The sequence below is a fragment of the Danio rerio genome, chromosome 20, assembly GCF_052040795.2.
Source record: "Danio rerio strain M-AB ecotype USA chromosome 20, GRCz13ab, whole genome shotgun sequence".
Classification (NCBI taxonomy): domain Eukaryota; kingdom Metazoa; phylum Chordata; class Actinopteri; order Cypriniformes; family Danionidae; genus Danio; species Danio rerio.
Window position 1 is genome coordinate 8,584,235 of NC_141040.1, and position 21,836 is coordinate 8,606,070.

Here is a 21,836-nt window from a genome sequence, read left to right on the forward strand (position 1 = left end):
ACTGTGAAAATTTCCTTGCTCTGTTAAACATTTGGGAAATATTTTTTAAAAATAAGTAAAAAAAAAAAATCAAAGGAGGGCTAATAATTCTGACTTCAACTATGTATAATTAATTATTATTTGCAATCTTCTATTGAACACAAAAGAAGATATTTTGAAGAATGATGGTAATCAAACAGCTTTTAAAAAGTACAAATAAAACTGTATGGTTCAGTGGTAACCATCTCCAGTTGGACTTAGTGTTGGACGATACCAAAATTTTGACTTCGATACAATAGCTAAAATAAATATCACGATACCAATAAATCGATGCCACATCATAATTTTTTTTTCCTTTCAAAATATTATTTGTTAATAAACACTCAGAGCAGAACCATTTTAAAAAGTAAAACAAATGCAGAATTAAAAACTAATTTTCTCAGCAAACCAGCCGAGCTGGTTTAACATAAATAAAATAGTTGCAGCTTTGTTTAAAAAAAAAAAAAAAAAAAATAGATAAAAGTGCACACCACTTTTTTGGTCTAGTTCTCAAAGAACCTGGAGATGTTGCTTGGTCCTCACTTTTCATGGCACAGTGATCCTGTCATATTCATATATAATTACATATTTATTAATATAGAGGTGATTGACGTGATTTTATAGCTGTCCATAATTTCATCTAGTAATAAATAAATGGTTATTTGTTAAAAAAGGTATATAAGGTGTTTATAAGTTATTATTACAGAATCCCATAGCTTAAGATGATATTTACAGAGTTATGTGTGACCATACTGATATGAAAATATTTGACTACCAACTTTTTGTTCACCAGAAGAAAAAATGAACGTATGAAAGTTGTGTACATAAATGATAAAAAATGGAACTCGTGGTTACGAGCTACACTCAAAACTATATATATTTTTGCTTGTTCAAACTACTTATTTAAAATAAGCTGAATCAACACATTTATAGGGATTTCAATGGGACAACTTAATTTTTTATGTTCAATCCACATAAATTTGTTCAAAGTGTTAAGTTAACCTAATCGATTTGTGTTGGGACGACATGAATGAATTGTGTGGAACCCTGCATTTTTTACAGTGTACATATACATTCACAAAACACCATTATTACTGTAATTTCCAGATACCACACATAACGTTATTCTCAAAGCTGTATACGTCCTTTGACTTGTCAGCACACAGTACAGAAATTAATCTACAGCAATCACTTAGCACAATTTGCAGCTCTCAGTTAGTAATCAAGAGTTGTATATGGTCACAATGTCATTATTATCATAGTTACGATAAAACATGATCAAGGCTGTTTGCTATTTAACTGCCTGGCTCTCACAGAAGCATTTGTGTCCTTTCTGAGCCTGCTCTCAGGAGAAAAGTTAAGCATTTAACATATTGTTAAAAAGTGGCTAATTCGTACAGATTTTTGTATGATGTCTTGAACTAAAATGTAAGGTTAACCAAATAAAGAAATGAGACGACAACTATTACTATTGAGTTTGACAAAATCATACTAAAACCTACTAATAATATTATATGAATGGAATTGTGACTTGCTTCCAGATTGTGTTGGGTTTTGCAGCTTTGAAACCATGTTCCCTTCTGCTTATTCTTCCAAACAAATAATATTTATAAAGAAAACGCTAAATAGCACTCCAAATAACATCTAATTACTGTGTTTGTGTGAAGCTCCATCTCTATTCAGCATGAATGGGTAAAATATTAGTGATAATAATCTTTATACAAACATACACAATGTGACAAGCCTAAAGCCAGTTTGGTGTGCTGTTAAACTCACGCAGGTCAAACAAACATTCATTCATTTTCATTTTGCTTAAACATGCTGTTGCCCAGGAGATACGTCTTGACTTAAACCCTACCTCTGAGTTCTACATTACCGCAAAATAAACCCAGCTTGTGAAATGAATAAATGAACACAGCGGAGAAAGCAAAACAATGTTGGCTTTGAGGGTTCCCACACTCTGAGTTCTGTCTCCATAGAGATGCACTGTTGCCTGCAGGGCCCATTGAGGCAGAAGGGGAAGGCCTACTTGGCGAAACACACAGTGAAGTCCAGAACACTGATTAGACCACCTTTACCACAGTAATAGCACTCTTAAGTAGTATAGTGACGTAATATGAGGGGTTGGGAGAGTGAGCCATCTGGCATAGGTTGGCATAGTGACTCTGACCTGATTAAGGCAGGGGGAAAAAAAAGAAATGCTTTCCTTTCTTATCCTCATTTGATCTGCCTACCAAACTAATTAAAACCTTGACTGTAAATGATTCAAAACAGCATTTCTGTCTGAATCATAAATTAATTTGAAATAACATTCAGCCGGAAATGAATTAATGGCTGAACCAAACAAAAAAAAGATGTGTGACATATTAACACATTAGCCACTGACCTAAAAACGAGGGGCTGTCAATAAACACCTGACACCTGGATCAGTTCAGACACAAAAAGGGAGGATAAATACACGTTGTGACCGCAGATTTTCTGTCATCAATACTAACATGGATGCCTATTCTAAATAAACTGTAAGGGTCAGCATTGCTGTTGAAGAAAAAAAAAAAAAACAAGAAGCTAGCTGCATTTGAATTGACTTGGAAGCATTTGATAAATGTGTACATTTGTGGAATTCCCTATATATTCACAGTGTAAATGCGTCTGAAGTTATTGAAAAAAAAAAAAGATGAAATAGGCGTATATAGACTAGGTTTATGTTTTTTTTGTTTTTTTTAACCATAACCGTGACTTTCCATTGACTTCAGTTGCTTTGCATTGATGTCATGTGTGCTGGCTATGCCTTAACCCTAAAGCTAACACTTATGACCTTTTAACTTGCCCGTGATAGGACTTCAGCATGTATCAGGCATTTATTTATTTTTATTTTATTTTATTTTTTTCACCTCTCACCACAATGTATGATATTTTAGCTTTGAGTCCTCATTGGACACTCCATTCACTGGCGCTTTTCTCCTTCAGATCATCGAACTCCAATAAGTGAAATCGCACAAGAAGGTGATAACACAACAATTTTGTCGTCTTTTCTACCGTATAGTATACGTCGAGGGGTCGGATTTATTTTTTTTTTTTTCACTACCTTATTCAGAACGACCACAACCGGCAGTCCACAGGCGGTCAGGAGGCTTCTCTCAGTCAGTGCACATCTCTCACGCACGCGCTCCAGCACCTTTTTAAACAGTGCGGGACATACGTTCGCCTAAAAAGAGTTCCGTTTAAAGGGGTCGGCGGTGCCCCAAGTCAGTTGTCAAATTCTTAGAGTGCGAGTAACGGAATTCTCGCCGCCCGGTGGTTCCCTGTCACGCACACGCGCGCGCCCGCGCGCACACGCATGCGGCGAGTGCGATTATAATGCGGGATTCTGCTGCCGCGGAGCCCCTGCGGACCGATCAACCCGCCTGAACCTCACAAACAAAACCTACACATTTAGCGTAATCCGCTTCGGCATACTGACATCTCACGCTCTTTGACACTCGTGCGTTTTAACCCGAGCAGGAATACCGAGAACCTTTCCACTGCAGTTTATATGCGCATACAGCACTAATTAAATGTATATACCAGCTCTGCACGGCTGTGAATGAATAGGGTGATACATATGAAGCGTTGTAGTAAATCTCAGTTGATCAATGGCTCTAGTGCGGGGCAGAACATGGATGTCAATGCAGCAAACGCCGCTCCTCTCCATACGCGCGTGGACGCATGATCACCGTCAACTGGTGGCAGTTGGTTCCGCTCATTTCCTCGCAAGCCAAATATGTGGTAACTGTTTAATATCTTTCCAATCGCTTTAGATGCGTGAATTCAATCAACCGACACAACTCCATCACCGAAGCACGGAGAGGCGTCCTCGCGTTCCACATGGACAAGTTTCACTGCAACAGCGCCGTTTTTCTTTCCATATGTCATCCACAAGACAAACCGTCTTACCTTTAAAGTAGTGCGTTCAGATTCCATACTTCTCATGATAAAAATCCACGCGCAATCACTCCGTATCCAGTCTCTACCGTCTGTAGAAGAGCAGTAATCCACTTTCCCATGCCGGGGACAGACAGCCACAGACCTGGACTACATCCTTTCTATCGCACACCAAAACTGATGGGATTTTTGCGCTTCTTTTCCCCTTTACCCTGTTCTTTCTCTCCGCTGCTCCAGCTGAAGTTGCCTGGTTACCTCTCTCTAAAAGCGCCGCTCCCGCAGCCAATCACGAGCGTGAGTGCGCGTTAACCCGTCGCGCGCCGCGCTGTCCTGGTTTCTTGCTTTCAGGGGAAAACGCAAGGAGTGGGAGGGGTGAGCGAGAGTTTTCGATGCCAAAAAGCTAAGATGTGCAAAAGAATATAAAGACAAAAAGGATGCGTTTGGGGGGATGGATGAGAGATCAGAAATGAAGCGCGTCTTATTTGCTGAGACTCAACATGCACGAGCACCTCTTCATTTGTGCTCCAACAGCAGAGTGAAGAACAGGTGCACAGGGGGCGCGCAGAAACAACCTCAAACTCAGACACATTCAGCCATGTAGAGAAAAAAAGTTGGTAAGAACATATCACAAGAAGACAAAACAAAGAACATGTATAAAAATTAACCACGATCATATCAATAACTCTCAAATCATTTTTAACGAACTATTAACGAACGTAGATTTGCACGCATGTTATAAGGAAACATTTTAACACAAAAATCAGGCCGTCAGTAAGGAACTGGTTTATTATTTACACATTATTAAAAAGATTTGGAGGTTGTTTTGTTCCCTGCAGGATAGGCTGTATGTGGGTCGAAGACGAAAGGGGGTTTTGAAGCTACAATAAAACAACAACATTACCACAGTTGGTCCTTTTTAAATGTATTGTTAATCGATCAATCAACCAATCAAGCAATTAATCGACTTAAGTGTCCTAGTTATATCTAAAATCTTTCAGGTTCATTTGATGACACCAGACTTCATTTAAAGAACACAGTTAAACAGCACAAAAAACGGACCAATTTTATACTCAATTTTTAGTACAAAAATTATAATTTTTATATTATATTATATTTCATTATATTTTTATTTATATTTCATATTTAATTTTTAGTATAAAAAAGTATAATTTTTATACTAATTTTATACTGTATATACTGTATATATATATATATATATATATATATATATATATATATATATATATATATATATATATATATATATATATATATATATATATATATATATATTTTAAACGGTTTGGCTGAATGATGACAGAACTTCCATTTGTATTCAGATATACCAAAACCACAACTGTATGCTTTTTTCAATAAATAATAAAATAAAATAAATAAAATAAAAATATGATCTAAACAAGTCCAATTTGTGAAATACCCATGGGTGGTAATAGGTTTATAAAAAAAACTCTAGACCTCAAGATAATACATTTTGCATAACCAGTATGCTTTATTTTTGTATGCATTAACACTACTTAATTTTCCACAACACATTAAATAAATAAATAAATAAATAAATAAATAAATAAATAAATAAATAAATAAAAACTGTGCATTTCTATCCTTCACTCTTTTCCTACTTTTTATTTGTGTTGCCATCTTAAATGGGAACGTGTCTGACTGTCTGAAAGTTGGCCATGCCTAAACTCTAAATCTACTGTACACTCACGACTAGATCTTCTGTTTATGACAGCTAATAATCTTAAAGCGTCTGCGCAGCGGCCAGTGGAGAGTAGCGAGTTCTATTTTAACCTTCTGAGTCACCTCATCATGCAGAGTATTGATTTTAATTCCATCCTCCTCTCAGTTAGGGGCTGCCAAGTGCACTACGCCCTTTTCACTCTCAATCATTGCAAACGGGACCAGCTCCACGCTCATTCACAACATCCATATGTGGACTCCAACATGACGGCATGATTATTGCAAGGCATTAGTAGCAGACTTTACAAATTATTATCTTTGCATCTGCGCACATGCTCGTCCACCATTTTTGTTTTGGTTGTCTTGTATACTCATAGATGCTCATTCGTTTTTCTGCATTCGACAATAGCAGCACTTTGGGAAACATTCGATTTAGAACAAAATAATTAAAACATAAAATAATAAGGTTGCACTTGCAAAAAAAAAAAAAAAAAAAAAAAAAAAAACACATTCAAGCTATAGAAGCTAGACAATAAAGATGTAAAACAGGACATATGTTGGGACCTTTGCTTTTGTTTACATCCCTCAAATTGGCATAGTTCCTATCTTGAACACCTTGATTAGCTGTGTTTGATTATGGTTGGAGCAAAACTGTGCAGAGCTGAGCCTTCCAGGAATCCAGTTTGAAACCTATGTCCAATAGTAACATTTAATGTCTGCATTATATAGGTTAGGTTAGGTTAGGTTACTTTATTTATACCCAAAGTTAGATTTGGTTTGCAGTCCAGAGTCCTCATCTTATAACAGTGCTACACAAAGGAACTCACATAGTAACAACAACTACTGAACATTTTGTCATAAAACATAAACATAAAAAGACTTATAAAGAATAAATGAATAATCAATTCAAGTGACCCCCCCCCCCCCCCCCCAAATAAATGTTTAAAATGATCTAAAACGATCTAAGTAACTAAAAAAACCTCTGCTTTAGTCTTTGCCTTATTTAAATTTCCAATGGCTGTTAGAAATACACAATGCTTGTATTGTTTTGTTCTACAGCTTAATTCTACAAACCTGTGACCATATTTATTTTTGCGACTATGTATAATTTTAATGTATTGCAGTTCAATGACTCGGTTATTTATTTTTTTATTTTTTTTATTTTTGGTTGGTTGGGGGATTTCATGGTTTGCTGAAAATAATTTGTTAATTCTAATAGGATGACTTTTAAAGGGATACTTCACCCAAAAATAAATAGAAAAATGACTGTTTACTCTCCCTCAAGTGTTTCCAAACCTTTCTGAATTTCCTTCTTCAGTGAAACACAAAAGAAGATATTTTGAAGAATGTTGTAAACCTGTAAGTATTGATTTCTCTGGTAAAAAATAAATAAATAAATAGCATGAAAGTCAATGGTTACAGGTTTCTGACATTTTCTTACTTTTTTAACTTTATTTATTTGCACAAGAATACAAAAATATTGGAACAAAACAGAAAAAAAAAAAAAATATATATATATATATATGAGCCATAATGTGACGGAATAGACAAACAGCACAACAGGCTTATTTAGACCTTCTACTTAAATAATAATAATAATAATAATAATAATAATAATAATAATAATAATAATAATAATAACAACAATAATATTAAAAAGACAATGACCAAACAACTGCATTACAACATATGCTAAATTACAGTTACAGTACATGTAAGTAATAATACACACAATTGAAAATACAAAGTCACATACACATAACCATAAGACATATTTCACAATATCTTCTTTCAACAGAAGAAATAAACTCATAAAGGTTTGAAAGAAATAAAGAGTGAATGAATGATGACATAATTTTCATTTTTGGGTGAACTATCCCTTTAATATTCGATGGACGAACAGTGAGGTTACACTCATACCCATTTTATTTATTTATTTTTCAACATTTCATTAATTGAAATTTCAATGGAAGGTATATCAGTAATTCAAGAAAAGCACCATGGGGCATAAGTAAAAAAAAAAAAAAAAAGAGGATAGGTTGAATGTTATACACATGCATATGACATTTTTGTAATAAAAACAGAAATGATAATGGTTTAATGTTAAACAAATTACTCTTATGAAATAATATTTTACAGTTAGCATTTTCTAGTTTGATGGTTTGTAAATAAATTATAAAAAATGTATTTTAAAATGATATTTTTAGTTGAAAATGAAGAGTTTAGATGCAGAAACCTCTAAATGCTATCTAATTTTTTCTTCTAATGGGCATTTATATCAAGAATAAGTTCTGTTCATGGTCTTCAAAGTGAAATAACTCAACATAAACAAAAGAGGCTGAGAATAATGCTCATGTTTGATGGAAATTTCAGACAGCACTTTTGCATCTGAACTCTTCTAATGTTGCTGTAAAAATGGCTAAAATCTTTTCTTTTTCTTTCAGTCTGTTATTTTCTGAAGCATTTTATTGTGGACTGCACTATTTGATAATCTTTTATAAGATCTCTTCTAACATTTGCCATGATTTGCTGGTTTTATGAAGTAAATGTCAAAAGTAGATCACAGCAGCACAGAGATGTGATCTTGCCTCATGTTTTGCAGGTGAAGCACATTTGGGTTTGTCAGTTCTCTACCAGATGAAAACTTCTTTAGAAGTCTGTGAGTATTCAGGATAAATGCAGTGCAAAAAACTGCAAAAATCTTCTTTCTTTCTTTCTTTCTTTCTTTCTTTCTTTCTTTCTTTCTTTCTTTCTTTCTTTCTTTCTTTCTTTGGTGTCTTGGTCAACAATCAACATTAAAATAATGATCACCATACTTTTAATCTTGTTTAAGTATGATATATATTGCGATGTATATTAATGTATAAGATATACAAATGTCTTAAAATCTGCAATCTGACGATTAAATAAAAACAAAATACTGAGCAAGCCACTTTAAATTATCTATATTAAGTGCTTGGCAATACACATTACTAAAAAAAAATGTAGTTTTGATTCATTTAAAGTGGGAAATTAAAATCTTAATATTCTAGTGTTTTTGGCAATAATATATATATATATATATATATATATATATATATATATATATATATATATATATATATATATATATATATATATATATAATTGTGCTATTTATTTATTTATTTATATTTCTCAAATGATGTTTAACAGAGCAAGGAAAAGTTCACTGTATGTCTGATAATATTTTTTTTTCTTCTGGGAAAAGTCTTATTTTTTTTTCCTGCTACAATAAAAGCTAGTTTTCATTTTTTTAAAAGCCATTTTAAGGTCAAAATTATTATCCCCATTTAAGCTATATTCTTTTTCAATAGTCTACAGAACAAACCATCGCTATACAATAACTTGCTTAATTACCCTAACTTGCCTAGTTAACCTAGTTAAGCATTTAAATATAACTTTAAACTGTACAGAAGTGCCTTGTAAAATATCTAGTAAAATATAATTTACTGTCATCATGGAAAAGATCAAATAAAATGAGTTATTAAAAGAAATTAAATAAGAAATTATTTTTGAGTTTAGTGTTATTAAAACTATCATCTTTAGAAATGTGTTGAAAAACTCTTTACTCCGTTAAACAGAAATTGGGGGAAAAATAAACAGAGGTATATTTCAACTGTATATACCAGTGCAACATAATGAATAAGGTTTTGGCATTCAGGGTCACATACTGTATGTAATACTGTTTTAAAACTACATAAAATTAGATGTATGTATTATTTCTGGTAAAAGCAGGTAAGAGGAAAAGGTTACATCCTGTTTGTAAGAGATTTATTACTGTATGTATTGGTTTGCGTAAATGTCAATATTTATTTCAGCAATGTTAATGTTTATTTATTTATATTCATTCACTGAATTGTGGGGGAAAGTAAACTGCAAATTAAAGGTTATTGAAGTATGTTTTACAAAGAATAAATGGTCCCACTTTATATTAGGTGGCCTTAACTAATAAGTACTTACACAGGATTTAATAGTTTGTTACAATGTATTTTTGTGTAAATACATTTATTTACTGTGTACTTATGCTTGATTAAAAACATGTATGAAATTAGGGCTGTAATTAACTTTTGTAATTACATTTGTAAACACACTGTTGACCATCCCTTACACCTTAACCCACCCTTAAACCTACCCATACCACCAAACATGTCCATAACCCAACCTCTATCCCAACTCAAAAGTACCACAAGTGTTCTCAAATACATTATAAACACAGTAAGTACATTGTATTTATTTCTTTTGATGTAAGCACATAGTAGTTAAGGACACTTAATATAAAGTGGGACCGAATAAATACATATAATGCTTATCTCTTCCCATGGGAAAAATAAATGAATGTGTTATTGGTCATTTATAGAAGTAGTCCTGAAAAGTCTGCATGAACTGGAAGTTGCTAAGATATTTTTTTTTCTTTTTTTTTCTGTATGGTAATGTACTTCCAACTCAAATGGAAGAGTATGGGCTGGGTCTTTCTTTTTGTACATCATTCCCTCATAGCAAACTAATGGCAAGAAGGCCATGGTTACAAATATTGTGACTGAAGCTGTCAAACTGATGTCAAAAGAGAAGCACCGCCACTCCAAAAAGTGAAAGTAAAATGTCAGATTTTGATTCAATATTACCAAATTTGATTGTGGATATTCAGCTGATTAACTTTCACTGATTAATTATTCACCTAAAGAATAACAGGCACCGTCAAAATAAGCAGAGCAAATTATGATTTCACACAGACTTTAAAAGGATAGTTCACCCAAAAATAAAAGTTTCCTGTTAATTTTACTCACCCACAGGTCACCCAAGATGTAGGTGACATTCTTTCTTCAGTAGAACATTAAAAAAAGATTTTGAGCTGAATCTGTGGTCCATGGTTAGTCTTATAATGCCAGTCAATGGTTACAGGTTTTTAGAATAAAAATAGACACATACAGTCAAGTCCAAATCAATAATCATAACTCCGTATGACACACTGAGGTTTGATGAATCAAAACACTTGGTTTGTATAAGAAATCAAACTTTATTTAGACTATTATTCTAGGTCAAACAGTTCTTGGCACATATGTGACTGTTGTCCGATTGTAGTCCGATCAATTTTGATGACAAATGTGTGAAAACTGGTGATGCATTGCCCAATATCTATCAACAAGCCAAGTGTCCTCACGACCATACTACAATCAGACTACACCTGCACAAAGAACAGTAGATTAAGGCTAGTAATATTGTAAATAATGTTCAATTTCTTACACTGACAAATTGTTTTGCTTCACAAGACTTCTGTGTGTCATCAGGAGCCATGACTATTGATTTGGACTCATTTCTGTTATATTATACACTCACCGGCCACTTTATTAGGTACACTTGTCTAACTGCTCATTAACGCAAATTTCTTATCAGACAATCACATGGCAGCAACTCAATGCATTTAGACATCGTGACATGGTCAAGATGATCTGCTGCAGTTCAAACCGAGAATCAGAATGGGGAATAAAGATGTTTTAAGTGACTTTAAACGCGACATGGTTGTTACTGCCAGACGGGCTGGTCTGAGTATTTCAGAAACTGCTGATCTACTAGGATTTTCACACATAACCATCTCTCGGATTTAGAGAGAATGGTCCGAAAAAGAGTAAATACCCAGTGAGCGGCAGTTCTGTGGCACAAGTGCCTTGTTGATGCCAGAGGTCAGAGGAAAATGGCTAGACCGGTAAGAGCTAAAAGGCAAGAGTAACTCAAATAAGCACTCGTTATAACCGAGGCATGCAGAGAAGCATTTCAGAAAGCACAACAAGTTCAACCTTGAGGCAGATGGGCTACAGCAGCAGAAGACCAAACCGGGTGGCACTCCTGTCAGCTAAGAACAAGGAACCGAGGCGACAATTTCCACAGGCTCACCAAAATTAGACAACAGAAGAATGTAAAAACATTGCCTGGTCTGATAAGTCTCGATTTCTACTGCGAGATTCCAATGGTAGACTACTTCTATGATAAATACTATTTCAGTCTTTTGTTTCTGCATCAGTTTTTCCCCTACACAAACTGCACAAGTTGAGTCTTCTTGATCAACATCCCTATTTGTCTTAAAATGTTCAGTCTGGGGTGCCAAATCAGATCATTAACCTTGAGAGCCAAGCCTGTTTGTTTATTCCTGCCAAGTTCTCCAGCTGAAGGAGAGCTGACAGGTCAGAATCACATGAAGAGCTTTCCCTGTACTGATATGTAGAGCCACGGCTGATCGAATTTTAGGATTGTGCCTCTATCGATTCTTTTATTGCCTGTACGGGATTAAGCCGTTTTCTGGAATCTGTCACAGCCTATAGGACATTCTCCGCTGCTTTTAATACGACGGCCTGATTTCATTCTTATCTCTTATACATTTGGGAGGGAAGAAAAAGGGGGGAGGGGGCTGCTATACGAGGGCTGGTGTGGAGAGGGGGAGGTGCTGGATTAAAATCTGCCTTCAAAACATCCGCATTCAAAAACAGAGGCAATGAAATAAACATCCCGGCAGCGAATGAGAAGAAAAGGGCGACGGGAATGAGAAAAGTGAGTGAGGGGGAAGTGGAATAAACTGAAAACGAGACAAACAAGATGAGATTCTGGCAATAAAATGAGTTCAGGATAACAAAACACACATCAAATTACAGGAGAGAGAGAGAGTCACAGAGAAAAAATGAAAAAAAAATAATTACAGCACATTGTATCTGTTGACCCTTTAAAGAGGTATTTTTGTTTCAATAACTAAAGCAAATGCGATGAACGTACAGATGTGAAGTAAACATAATAGCATCACTCAGGCTGCTCCAGCTGTCTGTGATTACTGGATAAGAGTTTTTAAAATCATTTTTAAAGAGATTACAAATCACATGGTGCAGTCTGTAAGATTTGTAGAGCTTAGCATAAAAAGAGAATATATATATTCAATATGGAAATATCTGTGGATTATCTTTGAATTCTTAACATGTTTATTCATTTCCACAAACACACAGGTTCATTTTTGTGATTCATGTGGACTCTCCTAGGGTGGAAGGCATTTTATAGTGTAAAAAAAAAAGATTATCGCAAGGCTTTACCCTACCTCAACACCCTTGCATCACTCACAGGATATCAAATCCTTAATGCAAATATATATATATATATATATATATATATATATATATATATATATATATATATATATATGTATATATATTATATATATATATATATATATATATATATATATATATATATATATATATATATATATATATATATATATATATATATATATATATATATATATATATATATATATATATATATATATATATATATATATATGTATGATTAAAACAGTTTTGATTTATTTAACACATAAATTTATTTATATATAAATATAATTTAATATTTAGTATATATACACAAACATTATATATATATATATATATATATATATATATATATATATATATATATTATATATTATATTTTATATTATATTATATATTATATTATATATTATATATTAAATTATATATTATATATTATATATATATATATATATATATATATATATATATATATATATATATATATATATATATATATATATATATATATATATATATATATATATATATATATATATATATATATATATATATACAGCTCAAAGTGACATTTAAATGCTAAACTGGGTTAATTAGGCTAATTAGGCAGGCCAGGGTAATTAAACAAGTCCTTGTATAATGATAGTTTGTTCTGTAGACTATTGACAAAAAAATATATAGCTTAAGTGGCTAAAAAAATATTTACCTTAAAATCACTTAAATCACTTAAAACAAATCAGACTTTCTCATGAAGATAAAAATATATTGTCAGACATACTGTGATTTTTTTTTTCTTCGTCAAACATATTTTGGGTAATATTTAAAAAAATAGATAAATAAAAGGGGGCTAATAATTCTGACTTTAACATTTTTTGAATGAAATACTATGCTTATACATTATAAATACTAACTCATTACATTGTTGTTACTTTAAAGACAATAATTATAAACATTTATGTTTATATTTCAAGTAAATTATTTGTGTACTTATACTTTGGATGTCATTACATCATAATTACTATGTAATAACACAATTACATCCTTATAACATTGCAATTACTATTTAATGACATTGTTATGACATTTAAATTACTATGTAATAATATTGTAATAACATTGTAATTACATCTATAATAGTATTGTAAATGTGTTTTTGTATATTTCATGCTTAGTAAACTGTAATTACAAACTTTTACTTTGGATATAAAGGGTCCTTGTAATTACATTGCTATAATGTAACTACATCTGAGATGAAATATGTATTTGCAAATTTTATTTTGAATGTAAACTCTGTTGTTACATCATAATTGCTATATAATTGCATTGTAGTTACATTTTAGTTACTTCAAAGATAATATTTATAACTATAAATATTTATTGGTATATTGCATGTACATTATTTAGTTGTGTATAATTGTATATGTAAGAATACACAGTACACATGCAATAAGTAATGGCAAACTTTTTCTTGGATGTAATGTAATTTTTATATAATTACTATGTCAAACATTGTATTTACATTGTAGTCACATCCAGGATAACATTCATGAATGTAAATGTTTTTTTTTTTTTTTTTTTTTTTGTATATTACATGTACAGTATTTGTTTATTTATAGTTTTATACATGGATATACAAATAACATGTAACTACAAACTTTTATTTTGTATGTAATTACTAATTATTAAGTCATTACATCACAATTGTAACAATTACAATTATAACATATGTTATAACATTATAAGAGCATTGTTATAACATTGTAGATATAATGTAATAGCATTGTGATAACATTGCTATTACTTTTTAAGTACATCTATGTATTGTAATTGTGCTTTTGTATGTTTCATGTACAAGTTCAGTAAACTGTATTTACAAACTTTTATTTTGGATGTATATGCTATGCTGTAACATTATAATTACACTGTCATTATATACATACATTATAATTGCATTGAAGTTCAAAGATAACGTCAAAGATAATATTTATAAACATGTTTCTTTTCATACATTTTAAGTACATTATTTGTGTGCTTAAATTTAAATATACACATTACATACGTATATACAAAATTTTATTTTGGATGTAATTGCTATGTCATTACTTCATAAGTACAATGTAACAACATTATATTCTTATTATTATAACAATGTAATTACAGCTATGATAGTGATGTAAATGTGTTTTTGTATAATCCATGTACAAGTACAGTAAACTGTAATTACAAACTTTTAATTCGGATGTAAGGATCCTTGTAATTACATTGATATAAAATTGTAATTCTGTCTGAGCTGAAACGGAATTATTTTTTTCTTGCATTTAATAACTATGGCATTACATTTTAATTACAATGTTATTACATTGTATTTACATTGTTGTTACGTCAAAGATAATATTTATAAACTTGCTTCTTTTTAAATTTTCAAGTACATTTTTAGTGTACTTACAAATATGCACATTATGTATTTAAATACAAACTTTTATTTTTTATGTAATTACTTTGTCAATACATTATAATTACTACATAAAACATTATAATTACATTCTTATAAAATAGTAATTACTACGTAATAACATTAACATTGTTTTAACATTGTAATTATATCTATGATAGTGTTGTGGATGTGATTTTGTTTATTTCATGTACAGGTACAGTGAACTTACTGTATACTTTATACTTACAATACTGTATACTTTATACTTACAATATTAATTTAATATTGTATAACATTTAATTACAAACTTTTTTGTAATTACTGTGTAATAACATCGTTTTAACATTGTAAACACATTGTAATTACTATAAAATAACAATTTAATAACATTGTTATAACATTGTAATTACATCTATGATAGTATTGCAAATGTCTTTGTATAATCCATGTAAAGTAAACTGTAATTACAAACTTTTATTTTGGATTTAATTACTATGTCACTACATCATAAATACTATTTAATAACATTAGAATTAAATTGTTAAAACTTTGTAAATACTATATAATAACATTGTTATAACATTGTAAATGCTATGTAAGAACATTGTAACAACATCTATGATAGTGTTGTAATTTGTGTTTTGTATATTGTAATTACAAACTTTTTTTGGAAGTAATGACTATGTCGTTACATTTTAATTGCTATGTCATTACACTGTATTTATATTGTAGTTTCTTCCAGGATAACATTCATGAATGTACTTTTTTTGTATATTGCATGTACAGTGTTTGTTTATATATAGTTTCATACATGAATACAGACATTCCAAATGTAACTAAAAACTTATTTTGGATGTAAATACTTTGTCAATACATCATAATTACTTTGAAATAACCTTGTTATAGCATTGCAAGTACTATATAACAACATTGTTATAACATTACAATTACAATGTGATAACATTGTTATAACATTGCAATTAACGTGTAATAGCAATGTAGAAATATTGTTATAACCTTGTTGTAGTATAAATGTGTTTTTGTATAATCTATGCACAAGTACAGTAAACTGTAATTACAAACTTATTTTGGATATAAGGGTCCTTGTAGTTACATTGCTCTACTATTGTAATTATGTCTGAGATGAAATGTGTAATTATCAACATTTTTCTTGGATGTATTTACTAAGCTGTTACATTATTATTGCTGTCATGACGTTGCAGTTATTTTGGATGTTATTACTATGTCATTACATCGTGATTACTATGTAATAACATTATAAATACATTGTTATAAAATTGTAACTAATACGTAAAACCAATGTTATACCATTGTAACTACAATGTAATAGCATTGTTTTGACATAGTATTTACATCTATGATAGTGTTGTAAATGTGTTTGAGTATTTTTCATGTACAAGTACAATAAAGTGTAATTGCAAACTTTAATTTTGGATGTTAGGGTCTTTGTAATTGCATTGCTATATTATTGTAATTGCATCTGAGATGAAATATGTTACTTCAAAGATATAATTTATAAATGTGTCTTTTTATGTCAAGTTAATTATTTGTGTGCTTGTATGTAAATATACACATTACATATGTAATTACACACTTTTATTTTGAATGCAATTCCTATGCCATTACATCATAATTACTATGTAATACCATCAGAAAAACATTGATATAACATTGAAACTACCATGTTACAACATTGTTATAACATTGTAATGACAAACGTTTTTGGATGTAAGGGTCCTTGTTATTACATTGCTATAATATTGTGTTTACATCTGAGAATAAATATGTAATTACAAGCTTTTATTTTGGATGTAACTACTGTGCCATTACATCATAACTGCTATGTCATTACATTGTATGTACATTATAGTTACTTTGTACAGTATTTGTTTATTTATAGTTTTATACAGGATTATATACATTACAGATACAACAACAAACTTTGATTTTGAAAGTAATTACTATGCCATTACATCCAAATTTCTATGTAATAACCTTGCTATAAAATTGAAACTACTGTGTAAAAGCATTGTTATAACCTTGTAAATACATCTATGTGATTTCATGTACAAGTACAGTAAACTGTAAGTACAAACTTTTATTTTGGATGTAATGGTCCTTGTAATTACATTGCTATAATATTGTAATTACATCTGAGATGAAATATGTAACTACAAACACATATTTATAAAAATATGTTACTTTATTTTTGATATTATTACTATGCCATTACATTATAAATACTGTAGTTACATTTTTTACATCATAGTTACATGAAAGATAATATTTATAAACATGTTTATTTTTATATTTCAAGTACATTATTTCTGTGCTTATATGTAAACATACACATTACATATGTAATTACAAACTTTTATTTTGGATGTAATTACTATGTCATTACATCATGTTACTATGCAAAAAATTTCTACATTGTTATAGCATTGTATTTACTTTGTAATACCATTATTGTAACAATGTAATTACTATGTAACAACATGGTTTTAACAATTTTGTAACTTTGTAATTACATGTAAGATAGTATTATAAATGTGTTTTTATATATTTCATGTACAAGTATAGTAAACTGTAATTACTAAACTTTTATTTTGGATGTCATTACGGTGCCATTACTATGTCATTACATTGTATTTAGATTGTAGTTACATCCAGGATAATATTTATGAATGATTTTTTTTTTTGCATGTACTTTATTTGTTTATTATAGTTTCATATATGAATATACACATTACATATTTAACTACAAACTTTTATTTTGAATGTAGTTACTATGCCATTACATCTTAATTACTATGGAAAAAACATAATAACATTGTTCTATCATTGTAAATACGCTTCATTATATTGTAATAACATTGTAATCACATGTATGATAATATTGTAAATTTGTTTTAGTATAATCCATGTACAAATACAGTAAACTGTATTTACAAACATTTACATTCACCGTTACAATATAATTACTATGTTTTTATATTGTTTTACATTGTTGTTACTTCAAAGATAATATTTATATACAAGTTTATATATATATATATATATATATATATATATATATAGTACATTATTTGTGTATTGAGTAACATATACATGTTACATGTGCTATTACTCCTTACATGTGCTATTACATCCTTTTTAGATGTATGTACTATGTTATCGAATCATAATTACTATTTATTAACGTTGTAATTACATTGTTTTTAATCATTGTAACTACTATGTAACAACATTGTTATAACGCTTTTATTACTTGGGAATAACATTTTTATAACAGTTTAAGTACATCTATGATAGTATTGTAAATGTGTTTTGTATAATCCATGTACAAGCACAGTGAACTGTAATTACAAACTTTTATTTTGGATGTAAGGTTCCTTGTAACTACATTGCTATAATATTGTAATTACATCTGAGATGAAACGTGATTACAAACTTTTTCTTGGATTTATTTACTAAGCCGTTACATTATAATTACTGTGTCATTACACAGTAGTTACTTCAAAGATGATATTGATAAACATTTTTTTTATATTTCAAGTACATTATTTGTGTACTTATATGTAAACATACACACTACATATGTAATTAAAACTTTTAAGGATGTAATAACTCATTACATCATGATTACTATGTTATTACATTATAGTTATATTGTTCTAACGTTGTAATTACTGTGTGAAAATATTGCTACAACTTTGTAACTAATATGTAATACTATTGTTAAAACATTACTATGTGAATTACTTTGTGAAATCAATGTTACCATTGTATTTACAATGTAATAACATTGTAATAACATTGTATAGTATGAGAGTACTGTAAAAGTGTTTTTGTATTTCATGTACAAGTACAGTAAACTGTAATTATAAACTTTTGTTGGATGTTAAGGTCCTTGTAATTATATTGCTAAAATATTGTAATTACATCTGAGATAAGATATGTAATTACAAACTTTTATTTTGGATGTAATTACTATGCCATTACATTATATATATATATATATATATATATATATATATATATATATATATATATATATATATATATATATATATATATATATATATATATATATATATATATTATAAATATAATATTTACAAACATGTTGTTACATTTCATGTACAGTATTTGTGTTTGTATGTAAATATACACAGTACATACGTACTTACAAACAGTTTATAAATGTACATTTTTTGTATATTGCAAGTTCAGTATTTCATTTTTTATAGTTATATACATAAATATACACAGTACCCATGTAATTACATCCATTATAGTTCTGTAAATGTGTCTTTGTATATTTTTGTGCACAGTACACTATGTAATCACAAGTTTTTATCTTGTGTGCAATTTTGTGTTGTTGCATTGTAAATATTGTCAATACATTGTAACTACATTGGTATTACATTGTATTTACATCCAATATAATATTTAAAAACGTTTCTTCGTATATTTCTAAGTATATTTCAAGTACAGTATTTGTTTATTTATATGTAAATATACACAGTAAATATGTAATTTCTTTTATTTTTGATGTAATGGCATTAACAACTATTGTGTCATAACCTTGTAACTACATTGTTTTAACATTGTAGTTACATTTGTAATAGTATTTTAAATGTGATTATTTATATTTCGTGTACAGTGTATCTTCAGTGGCAGATTGCCATCAGATTCGTTATGAGAGGGACAAGTGAAGTTAACCTTCCTGTTCTGCTCCCCTGTGCTTTATTACAGCGCAACGCACCAAAGGACACATATCGATCTGCCATATGGAGCTGATTTTCAGCGGTGGGCCCATTCTTTTTTGAGCAAAGTATATTATTTTACCCCTGACCAGGGAGCGGCTTGTTTAAATGCATGCGTATGTGTGTATGAGTTAACCTTCCTGCGGTGGAAAGATCATTTGTCATAGTAAATCAGTCTGTGACGGCATGGAGAGCTTTGGTCAAAGAGGAGTTCACACCATCAACAACAGGAAGCTGAATGGCAAGAAATATGCTCTTAAAGGGCAAGTTCACATCAAAAGAGAAAATTCTGGCATTTTTTTTTTTTACCCACATGACATGTTAAAACCTTTAGAAAGTTCATCTTCTGAACCCATAAAGTATGAGGATATTTTAAATCAAATCTTCTTGATTTCAAGATCAAGATTTTTCTGTTCCTCCACAGTTCAGCTAACACTCCTCTTACTGCTTGTTCAAAGGACTTACTTAAAATGAGCTGAAATTACACTATTCTGGAGATGGAAGGAAGATGTTTTTGGAAAGTTAAATGTTACGATTTCTAAAAAATAATAATAATAATAAAATTAATAATAAAACTTACATAGAATTTTTGTCTTGTTTCTAGTCCAAACATCTAACTCTTAAATAATAAACAAGATTATTCTACTTACCCCACTAGCAGATATATTTGTTTTAAGAAAATTGAAAAGAAAAAGGCTCTGTTTTGAGGGCCGTCTCGTCCCTGTATGAAAAGAATAGGAGTCTGGTTTGCAATGCGGCAATAAGTCAGACTTGCTCCCAATGCATGTTGGACTCCAGCAGGGCTGCCATTAATGACCAATTTCGTTCAGAATTTTTTATGGACAGAATTTTAAAGCCCAGCCTCAAAGTCCGAGGCCATGGCGCTCCACCAGAAAAGGTGGCTTGCCATCTCCAGGTTGGTGGAAAGTCCTTACACCAGGTTGAGGAGTGAGGGAAGGATGGAATGTGAGATTGACAGGCAGATTGGTGCAGCGGCAGTAGTAATGTGGTTGATGTACCGGTCCTTTGTGGGAAACAAAGAGCTGAGCCGAAAGGCAAACCTCTCGATTTACCGGTCAATCTACAGTACGCTCCTCCTCTCACCTATGATCATGAGCTTTGGGTCATTACCGAAAGGACAAATTCTTGGATACAAGCGGCCAAAATGAGTTTCTTTCACAAAGTGAAAAGGCGTATCCTAATGGATAGGGTGAGGAGCTCTATCACCCGGGAGAAGCTTGGAGTAGAGCCACTGCTAGTCCACATCGAGGGAAGTCAGCTGAGGTGGCTCTGGCATCCGTTTCAGATGCTTATTTAGGGAGGTGTTCCAGGCATGTCCCACCGGAAGGAGGCTTCGGGGAGACCTAGGACACGCTGGAGGGACTATGTCTCTTAGCTGGCCTGAGAATGCCTTAGAAGTAGCTGGAGGAAGTGTCTAGGGAGAGGGAAGTCTGGGGTTCTTTCCTAAGACTGCTGACCCCGCAAACCAGCCCCAAAACAAAACAAAACAAAGTCAAAACAAAGCAATATTTTTACTTGATCCAAGACTCTTTAGATATTTGGACTAGAAGCGAGACAAACAAAGTAAGAAAAACATTTCTTGTATTGTGATTGCTCAATTTCTGTACCTGAATATTGAAAATACCCCCTAGAAAACTCCGAAATAGAGCTATTCAACTATCTTGTGTAATTGTATAATTGCAGTACAATACCACAATATTAGATTTTTCCAATATCGTGCAGCCCTAATTCAAACAATCCAATCATACTTATTGCCTAGTTGATGATTCATTGAATCAAATGATTTAGTCGGAATGATTCCCTAGATATTGATAAATTGATTAATGAGTAATTCTCCAAATA

The 21,836-nt window shown here is 30.8% G+C and overlaps 1 protein-coding gene and 1 long non-coding RNA gene across 10 annotated transcripts in view; one reads left to right on the top strand and one right to left on the bottom strand.

The window, feature by feature from the left end:
- Positions 1 to 4,178, bottom strand: part of dab1a (DAB adaptor protein 1a) — a 299,119-nt gene extending 294,941 nt beyond the window's left edge. For all 9 annotated transcript variants that reach the window (NM_001443992.1, NM_001443991.1, NM_001443996.1 and 6 more), the window contains 1 exon segment: positions 3,952 to 4,178. The gene's annotated coding sequence lies outside the window, so the exon portion shown is untranslated.
- LOC141379535 (uncharacterized) lies at positions 2,745 to 20,622 on the top strand. Its single transcript, XR_015518171.1, has 3 exons — positions 2,745 to 4,553; positions 8,243 to 8,299; positions 19,963 to 20,622. It is a non-coding gene; the product is annotated as an uncharacterized LOC141379535 (long non-coding RNA).
- The last annotated feature ends 1,214 nt before the right edge of the window (positions 20,623 to 21,836 follow it).